The 18,952-nt window shown below is 37.0% G+C and overlaps 1 protein-coding gene across 9 annotated transcripts in view; it reads left to right on the top strand.

The window, feature by feature from the left end:
• Atrx (ATRX chromatin remodeler) overlaps nucleotides 1–18,952 on the top strand; it is a 226,069-nt gene that overhangs the window by 10,418 nt on the left and 196,699 nt on the right. Inside the window, exon 2 of one of the 9 annotated variants that reach the window (XM_078034734.1) lies at nucleotides 3,872–3,944. The exons of the other annotated variants lie outside the window; for them this stretch is intronic. The gene's annotated coding sequence lies outside the window, so the exon portion shown is untranslated. The remainder of the gene's footprint in view (nucleotides 1–3,871; nucleotides 3,945–18,952) is intronic. 9 annotated transcript variants of the gene reach the window in all.

The raw sequence follows: 18,952 nt of genomic DNA, 5'->3' as shown, positions 1-18,952 counted from the left end.
GATGAACCACACCCAGTTGAACAGAGCTGTACAAAAATACATGTGGATACATGCATACATTTCAGACATCTACCAAGTACCCCAGTTTACCACTTGTGTTATGAACCACACCCATCTACATTTGTTACAGTTTTACATCCGATTTCAGATAACCTTCCTTCTACCACTTTACAATAATTCACCAGCTGCAACCCTTCTAATGCCCACCTCCACAAGCAAACTACAGGGTTTTTTCAAGGTAAAGTGCTGTATTTTTTGTTGTATATGTACATTTCTTAATCACTTAACTTGTGTATAGTATGTAAAACTGTGCTACCATTTCTACCAGTTCATTAGGTTTCTTTCTTTAAAAATGGTGTCACAGGGCTGGGGTTGTGGCTCAGTGGTAGAGTGCTGGCTTAGCGTGTGTAAGGCACTGGGTTCGATTCTCAGCATCACATAAATAAATAAAGTAAAGGTCCATTGGCAATTTAAAAAATATATAAAAAAAGGTGTCACAGATAGTTTTAAGGGCTATGTGTCTAACCCCATTTTTCTTATGATTTCTGTGATACTGGTTACACAACATTATTTAGTATGGTGAGTTTTTTAGATTTTTTTTTTGTTGTAAATGGGCACAATACCTTTATTTTATTTATTTATTTTTATGTGGTGCTGAGGATCAAACTTAGTACTTCATAAGTGCAAGGCAAGCGCTCTACCACTGAGCCACAATCCCAGCCCAGTATGGTGAGTTTTTTAGGAACCCATTTATTACATTATTGAGAAACTAATTGTTATCAATTAACAAATATTTCTTGGATGGTGTGAAGATTGAGTTACTGGGCATAAAGTAGTTGAATTAGTATTTAGGATATAATAATTACTCAAATGTTCATTATTACTGATTACTATTGCCATGCGTCAGAAACCATGTTTTTTTTTTTTTCCTGTACCAGGGATTGAAACCAGGGGTGCTTATTCACTGAGCAACATATCCAAATTTTTTTTGTTATTCATATATTTATTTATTTTTGAAATTTAACAATGTATTTTTGTTTTTATTTTGAGACAGCATCTTGCCAAGTTGCTGAGGTTGGCTTTAAACTTGCCATCCTCCTGCCTCAGCCTCCTGACTCTCTGGGATTAAAGGTGTGTGCCAGTGGGCCTGGCTAGAACTGTTTTAAATACTTCATTGACAAATAAGTCAGTAAGGGCATTGTCTCTGTGGAGCTTGTATAGTACTTTTCAAAATCTTTATTAATATATACTTTGGCTAATAATTCAGTCCTTCCCCCCAAAATTGTTATTAAAATGATGTTTCTTATATGATCTTTTTAGATATACATGACAGTAGAGTGAAAAACAATAAACTTAAAAAATTTTAATATTTATCCACAAATCAAAGACATTTATTTATTTATTTATTTTTAAAGAGAGAGGGAGAAGAGAGAGAATTTTTAACTTTTATTTTTTAGTTTTCGGCGGACATAACATCTTTGTTTGTATGTGGTGCTGAGGATCGAACCCGGGCCACACGCATGCCAGGCGAGCACGCATGCCAGGCGACCACGCAACCGCTTGAGCCACATCCCCAGCCCAAGACATTTATTTAAAATGACTTACTTAACTGGGTACATGCCTGAAATCCTGGCAACTCACTTATAATTCCAATGACTTGGGAGGCTTAGGCAGGAGGATCATATTTTTTTAAAATTTATTTTTTAGTTTTAAGTGGACACAATCTTTATTTTATTTTTATGTGGTGCTGAGAATCGAACCCAGTACCTCAAGCATGCTAGGCGAGCGCTCTGCCACTGAGTCACAACCCCAGCCTGGGAGGATCATATTTTGAGGCCAGCCTTGGCAATTTAGTGAGACCTTGTCTCAAAAAATAAAAGAAAGGACTGGGGATGTAGCTCAGTGTTAAAGAGTCCTGGGTTCAGCCCAGTGTGGTGGCGCATGACTATAATCCCAGCTGCTTGGGAGGCTGAGAGGGGAGGATCATGAGTTTTGCCTCAACAAAATCAAGGTGCTAAGCAACTCAGTGAGACCCTGTCTCTAAATAAAATACAATATAGGGATGGGGATGTGACTCAGTGGTCAAGTGCTCCTGAGTTCATTCCCCAGTATCCCCCCCAAATCCTGGGTTCAATCTCTAATTCCTTCCTCCAAATAATAAAATTTTCTAGTCAGTATCTTACTGACTTTGTGCCATATTTTATTTATTTAATTATTATTATTATTATTTTTGTCTAGAGATTGAACCAGGCCTCATACTCACAAAGTGTGGACTCTGCCACTGGGTTATACCTCAGTCCTGAAGAGTGCCTCAGGCACTCTTACCACTGAGATAATACTCAGTCCTTTTTTATTTATTATTTTGAGACAGGGTTTTCCTCAATGGCTTTATAAATATAATCTTTCTGCTTCAGCTTCCCCAGTTGCTGGGATTATAGGCATAGACTATTGAACTTTCCTAAATAATTTTTTAAATAACTTTAGCTTCAGGGGATAAAGCCTAATATCTACAAGGATATAAAAGAGTTATCCCCTTTTTATAAGGTATAAAAAGTAAAAAAAAAATACTATTACTTTCATACTTATATAAAATTTGTAGAAATAGGAGACAAATTCAGATTCTCATATGCTCTTTATTTATTCACATTTATTTTATTCTTTTTGTATTATTATTATCTTTCTTTTTTGGGGGGGGGTACTGTGAATTGAACTCAGGGACCCTTTACCACTGAGCCACATCTCCCACCCTATTTTGTATTTTATTTAGAGACAGGGTCTTGCTGAGCTGCTAAGGGCCTTACTATGTTGCTGAGGCTGGCTTTGAACTCGAGATCCTCCTGCCTCTGCCTCCAGAGCTGCTGGGATTGAAGGCATGTGCCACAGTGCCTGGCCTATTATTATCTTTCTTAATCATTTGAGAGTAAATTGCAGACATGATGCCTCTCATTCCTGAGTACATTGAATTGTATTTCTCCAACAAGCCTATTCTCTGAGGTACCCTAGTATATTGTTAGCAATCTTAGAAATTAGCATTGATACAATATTATTTCCTAACCTACAGCCCTTATTCACATTTGCTATTTGCTTCATAATGTTCTTTATAATGAAAGCAAACTTTTCTTAATTTCTGGTGGATGATCCAGTTCTGGAACACAGCATTGCATTTCATTTTCATGTCTCTTTAGTTTGGAGAAGTTTTCTTTGCTATTTTTTTTTTACTTTTTCTTGGGGGAGAAGGTAATGAGGGGCAATCTATGAGTTACATTTTCAGCCTTTTTATGTTTTATTATGAAGCAGGGTTTTGCTAAGTCATCCAGGTTTGCCTTGAACTTGTGATCCTCCTGTCTCAGCCTCCAGAGTCAGTTGAATTTGTCTTATGATTATGTATTTTCATAGGAATAGTATGAAGTGATATGTTCTTTTTTAAAAATTTTTTTTTGGTATTTATTTTTTAGTTGTAGTTGAACACAATACCTTTATTTTATTTATTTATTTTTATGTGGGGCTGAGGATCGAACCCAGGGACTCACACATGCTAGGTGAGCGCTCTACCGCTGAGCCACAACCCCAGCCCTAGGGATGTTTTTTTTGTTTGTTTGTTTTTACTTTTGCTCATTACCAGTCTTATGAATTTGTAGTCCTCCTTTCTCAGCCTCTTGAATTGCTGGGAATATAGGTGTGTGTCATCATGCCTGGTCCTGTTCTCATCTTAATAAACATTTACTGTTCCTCTGTACAAATTTATTTCTTATTTCCCCCTTTTTTTTAAGAGAGAGAGTGAGAGAGACAATTTTTTTTTTAAAGAGAGAGTGAGAGAGAGGGGGGCACAGAGAGAGAGAGAGAATTTTAACATTTATTTATTTTTTCTTAGTTCTCGGCGGACACAACATCTTTGTTGGTATGTGGTGCTGCTGAGGATCGAACCCGGGCCGCACGCATGCTAGGTGAGCGCGCTACCGCTTGAGCCACATCCCCAGCCCCAGAGACAATTTTTTTTTTAATATTTATTTTTTAGTTTTCGGTGGACACAACATCTTTCTTTGTATGTGGTGCTGAGGATCGAATCCGGGCTGCACGCGTGCCAGGCAAGCGCGCTACCGCTTGAGCCACATCCCCAGCCCTGTTATTTCCCTTAATGGAGAATAAAAGATGAATTCACACTAGTTTTCTCCTTCAGGGTACTTACATTCCATTAGAGAGTACTCTGAGTTTAAATAAATAACTATAATAATGTTTTGCTTATTATAAGAGAAGTAAAAGAAAATTCTGTGGGAGAAGGAAAATAGAATTTCTTTCATCTAAAAGTTGTAGTAAGATAAGATTGGAAAGGAAAGTACAAGTTCCCCCTGCAGAGAGCTTCCTATGCTGTGCTTAGGAGTTTGTCCTTTATCCTTATGTATGAACATGGGAAGCCTGTGGATATCTTGACCAAGAGTGTGATGTATGTAAGTCTATTGTGTGGGAAACATTATACTAGTTTTAAATACTGAAAAGATAGAACAATTTTTTGTTCTTGATTAATTGTGCTAGGGATGCAACCTCCAGCTTCACACATGTTAAGTAGGCACTGTACCAGTGAGCTGCACTTTCAACACAGAACATTTCTTTTTTTAAAATATTTTTTCAGTTATACATGGGCACAATATCTTTATTTGGTATTTATTTTTATGTGGTCCTGAGGATTGAACCCAGTGCCTCACAAATTCGAGGCAAGTGCTCTGTCACTGAGCCACAGCCTCAGTCCCAGAACATTTCTTTAGACTTAGAGAATATAGGGATATACCTCCAATTATATCTACTGCCTCCTTCCAAATAGTAGCACATCCTAAGTATCAACTGAGTGATATGGACACATATGTTATAATAAATGTTAGGTGTTTTGGTACTTGAGTCAGGAATAGAATGTGATGTCTAAAAGCTGGGATTTCAAGGCAGGTAAAGTTGACTTTTAAAAAACATTTTTTAGTTGTAGATGGACATAATACCTTTATTTTACTTATTTATTTTTATGTGGTACTGAGGATCGAACCTAGTGCCTCACACATGCTAGGCAAACGCTTTCCACTGAGCCACAACCTCAGCCCCTAAAGTTGGCTTTTGTGTATACTTTTTTCCTCCTTCCTTTTCCATTCCAAATATAATAGTAAAAGATAAAAATAACCTGTATTCCTAAATGTTGCCAACCATTGATGGGTTTCTGTGATTTATTTTTGACATCTGATTTCTAAACATTTTTGATATGTTTTTCTGGACTGGAGCTAGTGTTATCTGTTTTAATTACAAAAATAGATGCTATTTTCCCTTCTCTGTATCTCTGCCGCTTACCTTTTTGGTACCAGGAATCGAACCCAGGTGTGCTTAACCACTGAGCAACATCCCTAGCGCTTTTTATTGTTTGTTTTGAGACAGGGTCTCACTGAGTTGCTGAGGGCTTCACTAATTTGCTGAGGCTGGCTTGAACTTGTGATCCTCCTGCCTCTGTCTCTGAGCTGCTGGGACTGCAGGTGTATACCATTGTGCCAAGCCCTTTTAAATCCATTCTACCGAGAACTCCAGTTCTCTTCTAAAGATCTTCCCCCAATTTCTTACGCAGTGTTGGAGATTGAACCCAGGGCTCTCACCTGCTAAGCAAACATTCTAATACTGAGCTATACCCTTTGCACAAGACCCTTTTCTTAGTCAGGCATGGTGGCACATGCCTGTAATCCCAGCAGCTCAGGAGACTTGAGACAGGAGGATCACAAGTTCAAAGCCAACCTCAGCAATTTAGTGAAACCCTGTCTCAAAACAAAGAATAAAGAGGGCTGAGGATGTGACTCAGTGGCTGAGCACCTCTGGGTTCATTTTCTGTTACAAAACTCAAAACCCAAACAAAAAACAATAACAAAAAACCCCAGGGGAAAAAAGGTACACTCATATATTGCTGGTGGGACTGCAGATTGGTGCAGCCAATATGGAAAGCAGTATGGAGATTCCTCGGAAATCTGGGAATGGAACCACCATTTGACCCAGCTATCCCTCTCCTCGGACTATACCCAAAGTACTTAAAAACAGCATACTACAGGGACACAGCCACATCAATGTTTATAGCAGCACAATTCACAATAGCTAAACTGTGGAGCCAACCTAGATGCCCTTCAGTGGACGAATGGATAAAAAATGTGGCATATATACATAATAGAATATTGCTAAGCAATAAAAGAGAATAAAATCATGGCATTTGCAGGTAAATGGATGGCGATGGAGAAGGTAATGCTAAGTGAAGTTAGCCAATCCCCCCCAAAAAACAAATGCTGAATGTTTTCTCTGATATAAGGAGGCTGACTCATAGTGGGGTAGGGAGGGGTAACATGGGAGGAATAGATGAATTCTAGATAGGGAAGAGGGGAGGAAGGGAAAGGAAGGAGGCAGGGGATTAGCAAGGATGGTGGAATGTGATGGACATCATTATCCAAAGTTCATGTATGAAGACATGAATTGGGTGTCAACCTACTTTATATACAAACAGATATGAAAAATTATGGTATATATGTGTAATAAGAATTATAATGCAAAAAAACAAAGTACATGCATAAAGACATGAATTGGCGTGAACATACTTTATATACAAAGATATGAAAAATTGTGCTCTGTATGTGTAATAAGAATTGTAGGGCCTGGGGATGTGGCTCAAGTGGTAGCACGCTCGCCTGGCATGCGTGCGGCCCGGGTTTGATCCTCAGCACTACATACAAACGAAGATGTTGTGTCCGCCAATAACTAAAAAATAAATATTAAAAAAATTCAAAAAAAAAAAGAATTGTAATGCATTTTGCTGTCATGTATTTAATAAAATCAATAAAAAACCACCCCATTATTTTTACAGCCAATCATAACTAGAACAAAACTTTTAACCCTAATTTTCTTGCCTCTTGGCACATTCTTCATCACTGTCTTCATTAGAAGATTCTGCCTTTGGGTGAGTTTATAGGTAATGGTACATAGATGAAATGAACTGTTTGATAAAGCTAAAATCAAAGTGCTTAAACAAAACATTTGTTAATGTTCCATGTAATTTGACTCACACAAATATGGTGACCTTGGTTGCAATTTAAATGTTTTAGGTATTATGTAAAGAAAACTAAAAAGTAATAAGGTAGAACCAGGCATAGTGGCACATGCCTATAATCTCTAAGACTTGGGAGACTGAGACTGGATCCCAAGTTCCAGGCCAGCCTTGGAAGCTTAAGGAGATCCTGTCCCAAATTAAAAAAAATAAAAAAGTAATAATGTAAAGTACAGATCTGATTTACATATTACTGCCTTATCACTCAAAATTTGTAATTTCTTCCCTCCCTTGTGACATTTATATCTTTGTATTTAAAACAATAAACAGGGATTTGTTATTTCTTAAATGTTTTTAGGAAGTGTGACATTTTCAGAAAAATTCTGAATAGTTTTTACTTGCTCAGATAGTCACTCTTGATACGGAGCCTAGTAAAACAAGCAGTGCCTAGGTTCTGTGCTGAAATGCTTTTATACTAAAATAACATAGGCAAGTAGGTATTTATTTATTTGGTACTAGGGATTGAACCTGGAGACACTTTACCACTGATCTACATAACCAGTCTTTTAAAAAATATTTTAAAACCTTTTTCTAGTTAGTTATAACCAGACCATTTAAAAAATTATTTATTTTTTTTAATTTTTGAGACAGTGTCTTGCCACATTTTTTTTTAGAGAGAGAATTTTTTAATATTTATTTTTCAGTTTTTGGCTGACACAGCATCTTTGTTTGTATGTGGTTCTGAGGATCAATCCCGGGCCGCATGCATGCCAGGCCAGCGTGATGCCGCTTGAGCCACATCCCCAGCCCCATCTTGCCACATTTTTAAGGCTAGTCTTGGGCATGTGATCCTCTTGCCTCAACCTCTTCAGTCACTGGGATTACAAACATGCACCACCATACCAAGCTATTTTTTTTCTTTTTAAAAATTATGGAATGCTTTGCCAGGCTTGGTAGTCCATGACTGCAATCCCAGTGGCTAGGGAGGCTGAGCCAGGAGAATCAAAATTTTGATACCAGCCAGAGCAATGTAGGGAGATCCTATCTCAAACAAAAAGGGGGGGGGCTTGGAATGTTGCTCAGTAGTTAAGCCCCCTGGGTTCAATACTGGGTATGTATAAATAAATAAATAAATTTTAAAAATGGGCTGCTTTATGAATTTGCATGTCATTCTCTGGCACCACGCTAATCTTGGTATCATTCCAGTTTTAGAACATGTACTGCCAAAGAGCACTGTGGAAAAATATTTTAAAAGTTAAATTATTATCAGGAAATGATGGTATAAAACAGTAGCAGATCTCAAATTCAAATATAAATTGGTGCAATGAAACAAATTAAAGTGATCAAAAATTAAAATGTTAAAATAAAAAAATTAAAATGTGGTAGATAATAGTAAAATACCAACATATGGACTGGTCTGTATCATAGCTTACCATTCCAGATTGTTTCTGCTTGTTATAATCCTTTAAGAACATTTGCACATGCAGAAAAATATTGCTTGTGTGACTCTTTGATTTTCTCATTTTTGTTCTTTGGTTTCTCATATCTCTTGGAGTAAAAATTGTGTATTGTGATGGAGGATTACAGGGGAAAGAAAAAGTTGGTAGGTCCCAAACTGAGCTTTTTTTTTTTTTTTTTTTAATGGTGCTGGGTATTGAACTGTGCATGTGAGGCAAGCACTCTACCAACTGTACTTTATCCCCAGCCCACACTGAGTTTTTAATGTGTTAGTTTGCTGTAGAGGCATTAAAGATAAACGATACATTAAATAAGAAAAATCTCTCCAAATGTTGACTGATTGATACTGGGAATTGAACTCAGGAGTGAGTTCAATTCAACACTAAGCTCCATCCACAGCCCTTTTTATTTTGAGACAGGGTCTCACTAATTTGCTTTGTGCCTCGCTAAGTTGCTGAGCCTGGCTTTAAACTTGTGATCCTCCTGCTTCAGCCTCCTAAGTTGCTGAGTTTGTAGGCATGCACCACCTTGCCCAGCCAAAGTTTTTTTTTTTTAATTTTATTTTAGTAGTAGATGGACACAATATCTTTATTTTATTTATTTTTATGTGTTGCTGAGGATTGAATCCAATGCCTTATGTGTATGAAGCAACTCCACCACTGAGTCAAAACCCCAATTTTTAAATATTTATTTTTTAGGTGTAGATGGACACAACACAATGCCTTTATTTTTATGTGGTGCTGAGGATTGAACCTGGGTCCTGCGGGTACTGCTGAGTCACAGTCCCAGCCCAAAAGCAGTATTTCTTAAAGGGGCACCGTTGACTATTGGGCCAAATAATCATTTGTTGTGGAGGGACTCTTATTTGCATTGTAAGGTGTTTGGTAGTAGTGTTTGTTTTTACCCATCAGAAGCCAGTGACAATTCCCATGATGCTTGTGTCAGTCAAAATTATCTCCAGATTTTACCTATGTCCTAGGGCCAAAATTGCTCCCATTGGTTTTGTTGCCTCAAAGCAGTGGTTTTATGTCTTACCCCATGATTCTTTTAATTTTTGGACATACACACTTTTACTTTGTATTCATTAAATTTGCAATCATATTTTGCACTGTGTTGTAGCTTTCATAGATTTTTTTGTTTCCATCCTTTTTATTGTGATAAAATATGTAAAGCTTAAATTTTACTATTTTAACTTTTTTTCAATGCTCAGAAAACTAGAATTGGAACACCATTTGACACAGCTGTCCCACTCCTCTGTTTATACCCAAAGGACTTAAAATCAGCATACTATAGTAATGCAGCCACGTCAATGTTTATAGCAGCTCAATTCACAATAGCTAAACTATGGAGCCAACATATGTGCTCTTCAACGATGAATGGATAAAGAAACTGTGATACACACACACACACACACACACACATACATACACACACACATATATACACACACACACACAATGGAAGAATGAAAAGTTTGGCATTTGCCAGTAAATGGATAGAACTGGAGAATATGGAGCAAAACAAGTCAATCCCAAAGAACTAAAAGTGGAATGTTTTCTCTGGTATGCAGAATCTAATTTATGATGGAGGTGGGGCTAGGGAAGAATAGAGGTACTTTGGTTTAGACAGAGGGGAGTGAAGGAAGGGGATTGGTATGAGAGTAGGAAGAATAGTAAGTAGAATGAATCGAACATTATTATTCTATATGTATATATAATTACATGACAGGTGTAATCCTACACTATGTACAACCAGAAGAATGAGAAGTTACACTCTATTTATGTATGATGTGTCAAAATGCATTCTACTGTCACATATAACCAACTAGAACAAATTTAAAACTTTTTAAAAATTGTAAAGCAAGTAAAATAAATGGATTGTTGCTTGTAATCTTTTTTTAAAATACATACATATATATTAGTTGTCAATGAACCTTTATTTATTCTAGGCAGTGCTGAGAATTAAACCCAGTGCCTCTGTGTTAGGTAAATGGTCTACCACTGAGGTACAATCCCAGCCCTGTTGTTTGTAATCTTGATAGTTGCCATTCTGACTGAAGAAAGATGGAATCTCAGTGTAGTTTTGAATTGCATTTCTCTAATTGCTAGAGATTCTGAACATTTTTTCATATATTGGTTGATCAATTGTATATCTTCTGTGAAGTGTCCATTCAGTCTTTAACCTAATTTATTGATTGGGTTGTTTTTTTGGTGTTAAGTTTTTTTGAGTTCTTTATATATCCTAGAGATTAATCCTCTATTTGAGATGCCTGTGGTAAAGATTTTCTCCCATTCTGTAGGCTCTCTTCATATTATTGTTTCCTTTGCTGTGAAGAAGCCTTTAGTTTGATTTAATCCCATTTATTGATTCTTAATTTTACTTCTGGTACTTTAGGAATCTTGTCAAGTCCTAAGCCAACATGGTGAAGATTTGGGCCTACTTTTTCTTCTATTAGTCACAGGGTCTCTGTTCTAATGCCTAAGTCCTTGATCCACTTTGAGTTGATTTTTGGGCAGGGTGAGAGAGAGGGGTTTGGTTTAATTTTGCTACATATTGATTTCCAGTTTTCCCAGTACCATTTGTTGAAGAGACTGTCTTTTCTCCAATGTATGTTTTTGGTACCTTTGTCTAGTATGAGAAAAATGTAGTTATGTGGATTTGTCTCTGTTTCTTCTATTCTGGACCATTGGTCTACACATCTGTTTTGTTGCCAGTGCCATGCTGTTTTTGTTATTGTGACTCAGTAGTGTAACTTAAAGTCTGGTATTATGATGCTTTCTGCTTTACTTTTCTTGTTAAGGATTGCTTTGGCTATTCTGGGTTTCTTATATTTCCAAACAAATTTCATGATTGCCTTTTCTATTTCTATGAAAAATGTCATTGGGATTTTTTTAACAGGAATTGCATTAAATCTGTACAATGGTTTTGGTAGTATGGCCATTTTGACAGTGTTAATTTTGCCTATCCTAGAACATGGGAGAACTTTCCGTCTTCTGAGGTCTTCTTTAATTTCTTTAGTGTCCTGTAGTTTTCATTGTGGAGGTCTTTTACCTCTTTTGTTAGATTGATTCTCAAAATTTTTTTGAGGCTATAGTGAATGGGGTAGTTTTCCTAATTTCTCTTTCAGTGGATTCATCATTGATGTAGAGAAATGCATTTGATTAGTGGTGTTAATTTTATATCATGCTACTTTGCTGAATTCATTTATTAGTTCTAGTAGTTTTCTAGTGGAATTTTTTGGATATTCTAAACATAGAATCATGTCTTCAACAAACAGTGGTAGTTTGAGTTCTTCTTTTCCTATTCATAACTCTTTCTTTCTTCTATTAATTGCTCTGGCTAGAGTTTCAAGGACAGCATTGAATAAAAGTGGCGAAAGAGGGGGCCTGGGGATGTGGCTCAAGCGGTAGCGCGCTCGCCTAGCATGCGTGCGGCCCGGGTTCGATCCTCAGCAGCACCACATACCAACAAAGATGTTGTGTCCGCCGAGAACTAAGAAAAAATAAATAAATGTTAAAATTCTAAAAAAAAAAAAAAAAGTGGCGAAAGATTGCATCCTTGTCTTGTTCCATTTTTGGGGGGGGGGAATGCTTTTAAATTTTCTCCATTTAATGATGTTGACCTTAGGTTTAACATCTGTAGCTTTTACAATGCCCAGGTATGTTCCTATTATCCCTAGTTTTTCTAGTGTTTTGAACATGAGTGCTGTATTTTGTCAAAGGCTTTTTCTGTGTCTATTGAGATGATCATATGATTCTTATTTTTATTTATTTTTAAAATATTTTTATTAGTTGATGGACCTTTATTTTATTTACTTATTTATATATGGTGTTGGGGATGTGGCTCAAGCGGTAGCGTGCTTGTCTGGCATGCGTGCGGCCCAGGTTCGATCCTCAGCACCATATACAAAAAAAAAACAAAGATGTTGTGTCCGCCAATAACTAAAAAATAAATATTAAAATTCTCTCTCTCCTCCTGTCTCACTCTCTCTTAAAAAAAAAAAAAAAAGAATCGAACCCAGTGTCTCATGCACACTAGGCAAGTGCTCTACCACTGAGCCCCAGCCTCTGATTCTTCTTTTGAAGTGTACTGATGTGATGAATTACCTTTATTGATTTCCGTATGTTGAACCAACCTTACGTCCCTGGGATGAACCCAACTTTTTTGTGGTGTGCTGTCTTTTAAATATGTTTTTGTATGTAATTTTCCAGAATTTTACTGGGATTTTTTTGCATCTACATTCAGCAGGGATATTGGTCTGAAGTTTTCTTTGCTTTATGTGTCTTTGTCTGGTTTTGGTATCAAGGTGATATTAGCCTCGTAGAATGAATTTGGAAGGATTCCCTCCTTTTCTATTTCATGGAATAATTTGAGGAGTATTGGTGTTAATTTTTCCTTGAAGGTCTTGTAGAACTCGGCTGAGAATCTGTCTGGTTCTGGGCTTTTCTTGATTGGTAGGCTTTTGATGATGTCTTCTATTTCTTTGCTTGAAATTGGTCTGCTAAAATTGTGTGTGTCCTCCTGATTCAGTTTGGGTACATCATATGTCTCTAGAATTTTGTTGACGTTTTCAAGATTTTCTATTTTACTGGAATATAAATTTTCAAAATAGTTTCTGATTAACTTCTGTATTTTAGTAGTGTCCATCGTGATATTTCCTTTTTCATCATGAATTTTAGTAATTTAAGTTTTCTCTCACTCTTCCTTAACATGGTTAAGGATTTATCAATTTTGTTTATTTTTTCACATAACCAACTTTCTGTTTTGTCACATTTTTGCATTATTTCTTTTGTTTCAATTTCATTGATTTCAGCTCTGATTTTAATTGTTTTCTGTCTTCTGTTGATTTGTTCTTTTTAGGGCTTTGAGATGTAATGTTAGGTCATTTATTCATTGACTTTCTATTCTTTTAATGAATGAGCTCAATGCAATGAATTTTGCTTTTAGCACTGCCTTCAGAGTGTTCCAGAGATTTTGATATATTGTATTGGTGTTATCATTTACCTCTAAGTATTTTTTATTTCATTGCTGATTTCTTCTGTATCCATTCATCATTCAATAGGGTATTACTCAAGTCTCTAGGTGTGATTAGCTTTTTTTTTTTTAAAGTTCTTTTTTTGTAGTTGTAGATGAACAGCATGCCTTTATTTTGTTTATTTTTATGTGGTACTAAGGCTCGAACCCAGTACCTCACCCATGCTGGGCAAGAGCTCTGCCCCTGAGCTACAGCCCTAGCCCCTATTTTTTGTTTTATTGTTTATTTCTAATTTCATTTCATTATGATCTGATGGAATGCAGGCTAGTATTTCTATTTTTTTGTATTTGCCAAGAATTGCTTTGTGGCATAAGATATGGTCCGTTTTATTTATTTATTTATTTTAAAGAGAGGAGGGGGGGGAGAGAGAGAGAGAGAGAAAATTTGTTTATTTATTTATTTTAGTTCTCAGCGGACACAACATCTTTGTTGGTATGTGGTGCTGAGGATCGAACCCGGGCCACACGCATGCCAGGCGAGCGCGCTACCGCTTGAGCCACATCCCCAGCCCGAGATATGGTCTGTTTTAGAGAAGGATCCATGTGCTACTGAGAAGAAATTGGATTTGCTCATTGATGAAATATTCTATGTAGGTTAAGTCTAAATTATTGATTGCATTATTTAGTTCTATAGTTTCTTTGTTTAGTTTTTGTTTGGAAGATCTTTCTAGTTGTGAGAGAGGTGTGTTAAAGTCATCCAGTATTTTAGTGTTGTTGTCGTTTTTTCTTTGTGGGGCTGGGATTGAACCGAGGGCCTTGTGCATGCGAGGCAAGCACCCTACCACCTGACCTAGATCCCCAGTCCTGTAGTGTTTTTGATTCTTAAAATTGAAATGTGTTTGTTTTTTTTTTAAATATTTATTTTTTAAATTTTAGGTGGACACAATATCTTTATTTATATGGTGCTGAGGATTGAACCCAAGACCTTGTGTATGCAGGGCAAGCACTCTACTAACTGAGCTATATCTCCAGCCCCCTTTTTTTCATATATGTTCACACAGGGTCTTGCTAAGTTGCTTATGGCCTCTCTAAATTGCTGAAGCTGGCTTTGAATTCGTGATCCTCCTGCCTCAGCCTCCTGAGCTGCTGGTATTAGAGAGATGTTCCACCATGCCTGGCTGGGAAATGATTTTTATTCCCTGTCATTTTGATTTATTTCTGTTTTTTTCCTCCAGTCAATGTAAGGGAAGCTTTATTGAGGTCCCAAGGCCATCCACGGGGCTTGGGCAGGAGGCTGCCCTTTTGGGGAAAGGAGCCAGTGGAAGGGCTTTATTTGAACCTCTTCTTGGGGTGGATATTGTTGGTGTGGCCGCACTTCTTGCTGTAGTTGACAGCACAGGGTTGCAGGCAGGCATTAATACTTGGTGACAGATCATCTTTTTACAGTTGTACTTCTGGGCAAACTGGTACAGGGAAGGTTCAATGATATCATCTCACAGGTGAAGCATGAAGTGCAGGGTGGACTCTTTCTGGATGTTGTAATGTGAGAGTGCCATCCTCCAGCTGTTTGCCCACAAATATCTCACACTGTTGGTCAGGCATAATGCTGTCCTTCTCTTGAATTTTGGCTTTGACATTCTCGAAGCTGTCACTGGGCTCAACCTCATGGAAGATGATCTTAACTGTCAGAGTCTTCACAAAGATCTGCATCTCTGCGTCTGCTTGGGAGCCTCATTGAAGTGAAAGTGCTATTTCTGGTTTTTAATTTGAATTTGTTTCTCCTTTGATTGACTATTCTTCCAGTATCGTTCCTCTCTTTGATGGTTTTAAATTTTGGAGACACAGTCAGAAAGAATTTCTTAAATTGAAATTATTAAGAATCGACAAGAGCCAGATGTGGTGGCACAGGTCTGTAAATCCCAGCAGTTTGGGAGGCTGAGGCAGGATGATTGATTATGAGTTCAAAGCCAGCCTCAGCAAAAGCAAGGTGCTAAGCAACTCAGTGAGAACCTGTTTATAAATAAAATACAAAAATATGGCTGGGGATGTGGCTCAGTGGTTGAGTGCCCCTGAGTTCAATCCCTGGTACCTAAACAAACAAACAAACCCCAAACCCCCACAATATGTGTATTGATAGATAATAAATATTTCTGGTTGTGTATGCTTTTTTAGTATTAGGAAGTGTGACAGGAAGAAGAAGAAAAGTAAAGTCTCCTTCCCTGGAACCATATCTCTGTGAGAAGTAAGCTTTCTGTTTTCAACAGGATAAGATAATAAACAAATGATGAGAGAAAAGCATGGTAGATATGATATATCCTGAATTAAGTGACAGTAGCTTGATTTTCCACCTAAGCCTAAATCATTAATGTGGCAATTAAGTAACTTTGAGGCTTTGGGTAATATAAAATAAACCAACAGATTTTTGGTATATGGGACATAAGGTTATTAATAGAATAAAATATTGCCAAAACATTGGACTAAGATCATGCTTTATGTAACTTTTAGTTTTGGGTCTTCTGTTGACACTGTGACCCTGAGTCTCCGTTTTCCCCCTCTTCATTTGTAGCAATACTCCACTCTTTTATTTTAATCTTCATTAGCTCTAAACTTGTATCCAAATGCCCTGTTGAGTTATATATTACTGTCCTATGAGATACCTGGATACAAAGAGTGGGGTGCTAGCATTTTAGAATTATGGGTTGGGGTTTTGAGTCCTTAAGTGAGTTTGTCTGAGGGTCATGTGAATTAATACAGAGACATTTAATTGTAGAGGAAAAGGATGTTGCTAATTGGTAATTGTTTTTAGTAATGCATACTCAGCTGATTTATTCTTAAACAGGATGTTAGCTTATGGGCAAATTTTGTAGCTGGAAGTCACTTTTCTTTTTTTCAGTATGGGGGATTGAACCCAGGGCTGCTGTATCACTGAGCTACACCCCCAGCCCTTTTTCAATTTTTATTTTAACATAGGATCTTGCTAAGTTTTCAAGGCTGGCCTCAAGTTTGGCGATCCTCCTACCTCAGACTCCTGAATTGCTGGGATTACATGTGTCCGATACCATACAGGACTATAGCTGCAAGTTATAACAATCATCTAGTAATTTGTTTCATTTTCCAGGTGAGAAAATTGTTCTACTGAGGTTGCAATTTGCCAAGACCACAGATTTAATAAATTATTAGAACCAGAACCAAGATTAACTGATTCTTGTTTCAGGGTTTTTGGTAGAGTACTGTGTTGTGTGTATTTGTTTAGGGGTGGGTAATGGGGATAGAACCCAGGGTCTCTCACATATTAGGCAAACAAACTGCCACAGAACTACATCCTATCCCTTTTTGAGATATGATCTCACTAAATTGCCCAGAGTGGCCTAGAACTTGTGTTTCTCCTGTCTCAGTCTCTGCGATAGCTGATATTACAGGTGTGTGTGTGTGTGTGCCTTGCTAGGCCAGTACTGTTTTTAGTCAGCTCATCAGGATGTTTTCTGTGTATTTTATGACAGTTAAGTAAGAAACTAGAATACTATTTTATAAGGTAAGTCAGAACTCCTGTTCAAGGAAATAATGGATGCCTATTATGTCTTATTGTGATTTTTACATTTTTTAAATCACTATCACAGGTTTCTGGAAGTAAATTAGCTACAATTCTAATGTGTTACTGTATTACTTATGATCTTCTTGAATACTTCAGAGCTGTTCCCTTGCTATTTAAGTTAAGGCAAGGTAATTATTTACTGAAATCACTACAGAGAGGGCTGGGGATGTGGCTCAGGCGGTAGCGTGCTCACCTAGCATGCGTGCGGCCCGGGTTCGATCCTCAGCACCACATACAAACGAAGATGTTGTGTCTGCCGAGAATTAAGAAAAAAAAATAAATGTTAAAATTCTCTCTCTCTCTGTCCCCCTCTCTCTCTCACTCTCTCTTAAAAAAAAAAAGAAATCACTACAGAGAGTTTGTTAAGTGTCTACAATTAGTGACGTGATGTTTTAGATCAGAAATTTCTTAATCCCAAAGTAATTTGTGTATGTGTTTTTTTTGTGATGTGTAGTTTTACTTTGCATTTATAAAGTTCATAGTTTTGACCACTTAAAGTTTAATAACTAGCTGCACAGTATTCTTTAGTTCACATTTACAAGGAAGAATAGTTTTTAACTTGCTATACTAGGAGGAAATGTGTAGTGGGAGAAAAAGGGTGGAGTGGAGTAAACTGATTCTGGTGTTCTGTAGAATTGGAGTAGTTTGTACTAATCTTTTTTAAAAAATATTTTTTAGTTGTCAATGGATCTTTTAATTAATTAAATTAATTAATTAATTTATATGTAATGCTGAGGATTGAATCCAGGGCTACACACATGCCAGGCAAGTGCTCTACCACTGAGCCCAAACTCCAGCCCCTTGTACTAATCTTTCAGCAGGAAAAAAAATGTTCCTTATTTGTTTTTGCCTCACATGTCTTCTGTATATCAGATCTTTGACCTTTATTACTTTGTGTTTTTATTGTGAAAAATGTTGAATAAGTTACATATTGGTCAGTAAAATAAATTCTTTGATCAGAGTGGGTTAAGTCCAGATGCCTGGATAAAACTTCCTGATCTTTCCTAAGTGCAGTGTGTAATGGCAGATCAAGGAATATGGAGGTATCAAGCAGAATTACAACTAAATTGTCCATAAAGACAAGGATTAGGACCTTAAAGGTTGAGCCAGGACTCGTTATACCTTAATATAAAATAATCAAAACAGGTTATTTTATCTGTTCTAGGATATAGGACACTGAACTAGATATTAAAAATTCCTTAGGTATTTAACTCTTTTTCTTTTGGAAAATTATAAGCATATTCAAAAGTAAAAAAAATACTATAATGTTTCCCCAAGTACCTGCCACAGTTTCAACAATTATTATCTCATAGCTGAATTATATATATATATTTATATATCCGCTGAACCTCCCCCTCAGTAGATTATTTTGAAATCAGTTTCAGACATTATTTTTTTAAATACTTTTTTGTTGTTGATGGACCTTTATTTTATTCATTTATTCATATGCAGTGCTGAGAATCGAACCCAGTGCCTCACACATGCTAGGCAAGTGCTCTACTACTGAGCCACAACCCCAGCCCTAATTCCAGACATTATATTAGGGTGTTGTTATAGTGAAGCATTTTTTTTTGTTGTTGTTTTTGTGGTGCTGGAGATAGAATCTGGGTCTTCATAGGCAAGTGCTCTACCATTGAGCAATAGCCCCAGCCCTTTAAATGTTTTAATCAAAAGAAAAACTGGAGCCATGTGTGGTGGTGCATGCCTGTTATCCCAGAGAGGGAGGGTGAGGAAGGAGGATCCCAAGTTCAAACCCAATCCAGCAGTTTAGTGAGGCCATAAGCAACTCAGCTAGGCCTTGTCTCTAATAAAATATAAAAAAGGGCTATCTGCAGCTGGGGATGTGTAGCTCAGTTGGTAGAGTGCTTAGCGCCTTGCATGCA

Source organism: Ictidomys tridecemlineatus, chromosome X, assembly GCF_052094955.1.
Source record: "Ictidomys tridecemlineatus isolate mIctTri1 chromosome X, mIctTri1.hap1, whole genome shotgun sequence".
In the NCBI taxonomy this organism is placed as follows: Eukaryota; Metazoa; Chordata; class Mammalia; order Rodentia; family Sciuridae; genus Ictidomys; species Ictidomys tridecemlineatus.
Note: the sequence above shows the minus strand (reverse complement) of the source record. Positions and strands in the feature narration are given on the sequence as shown.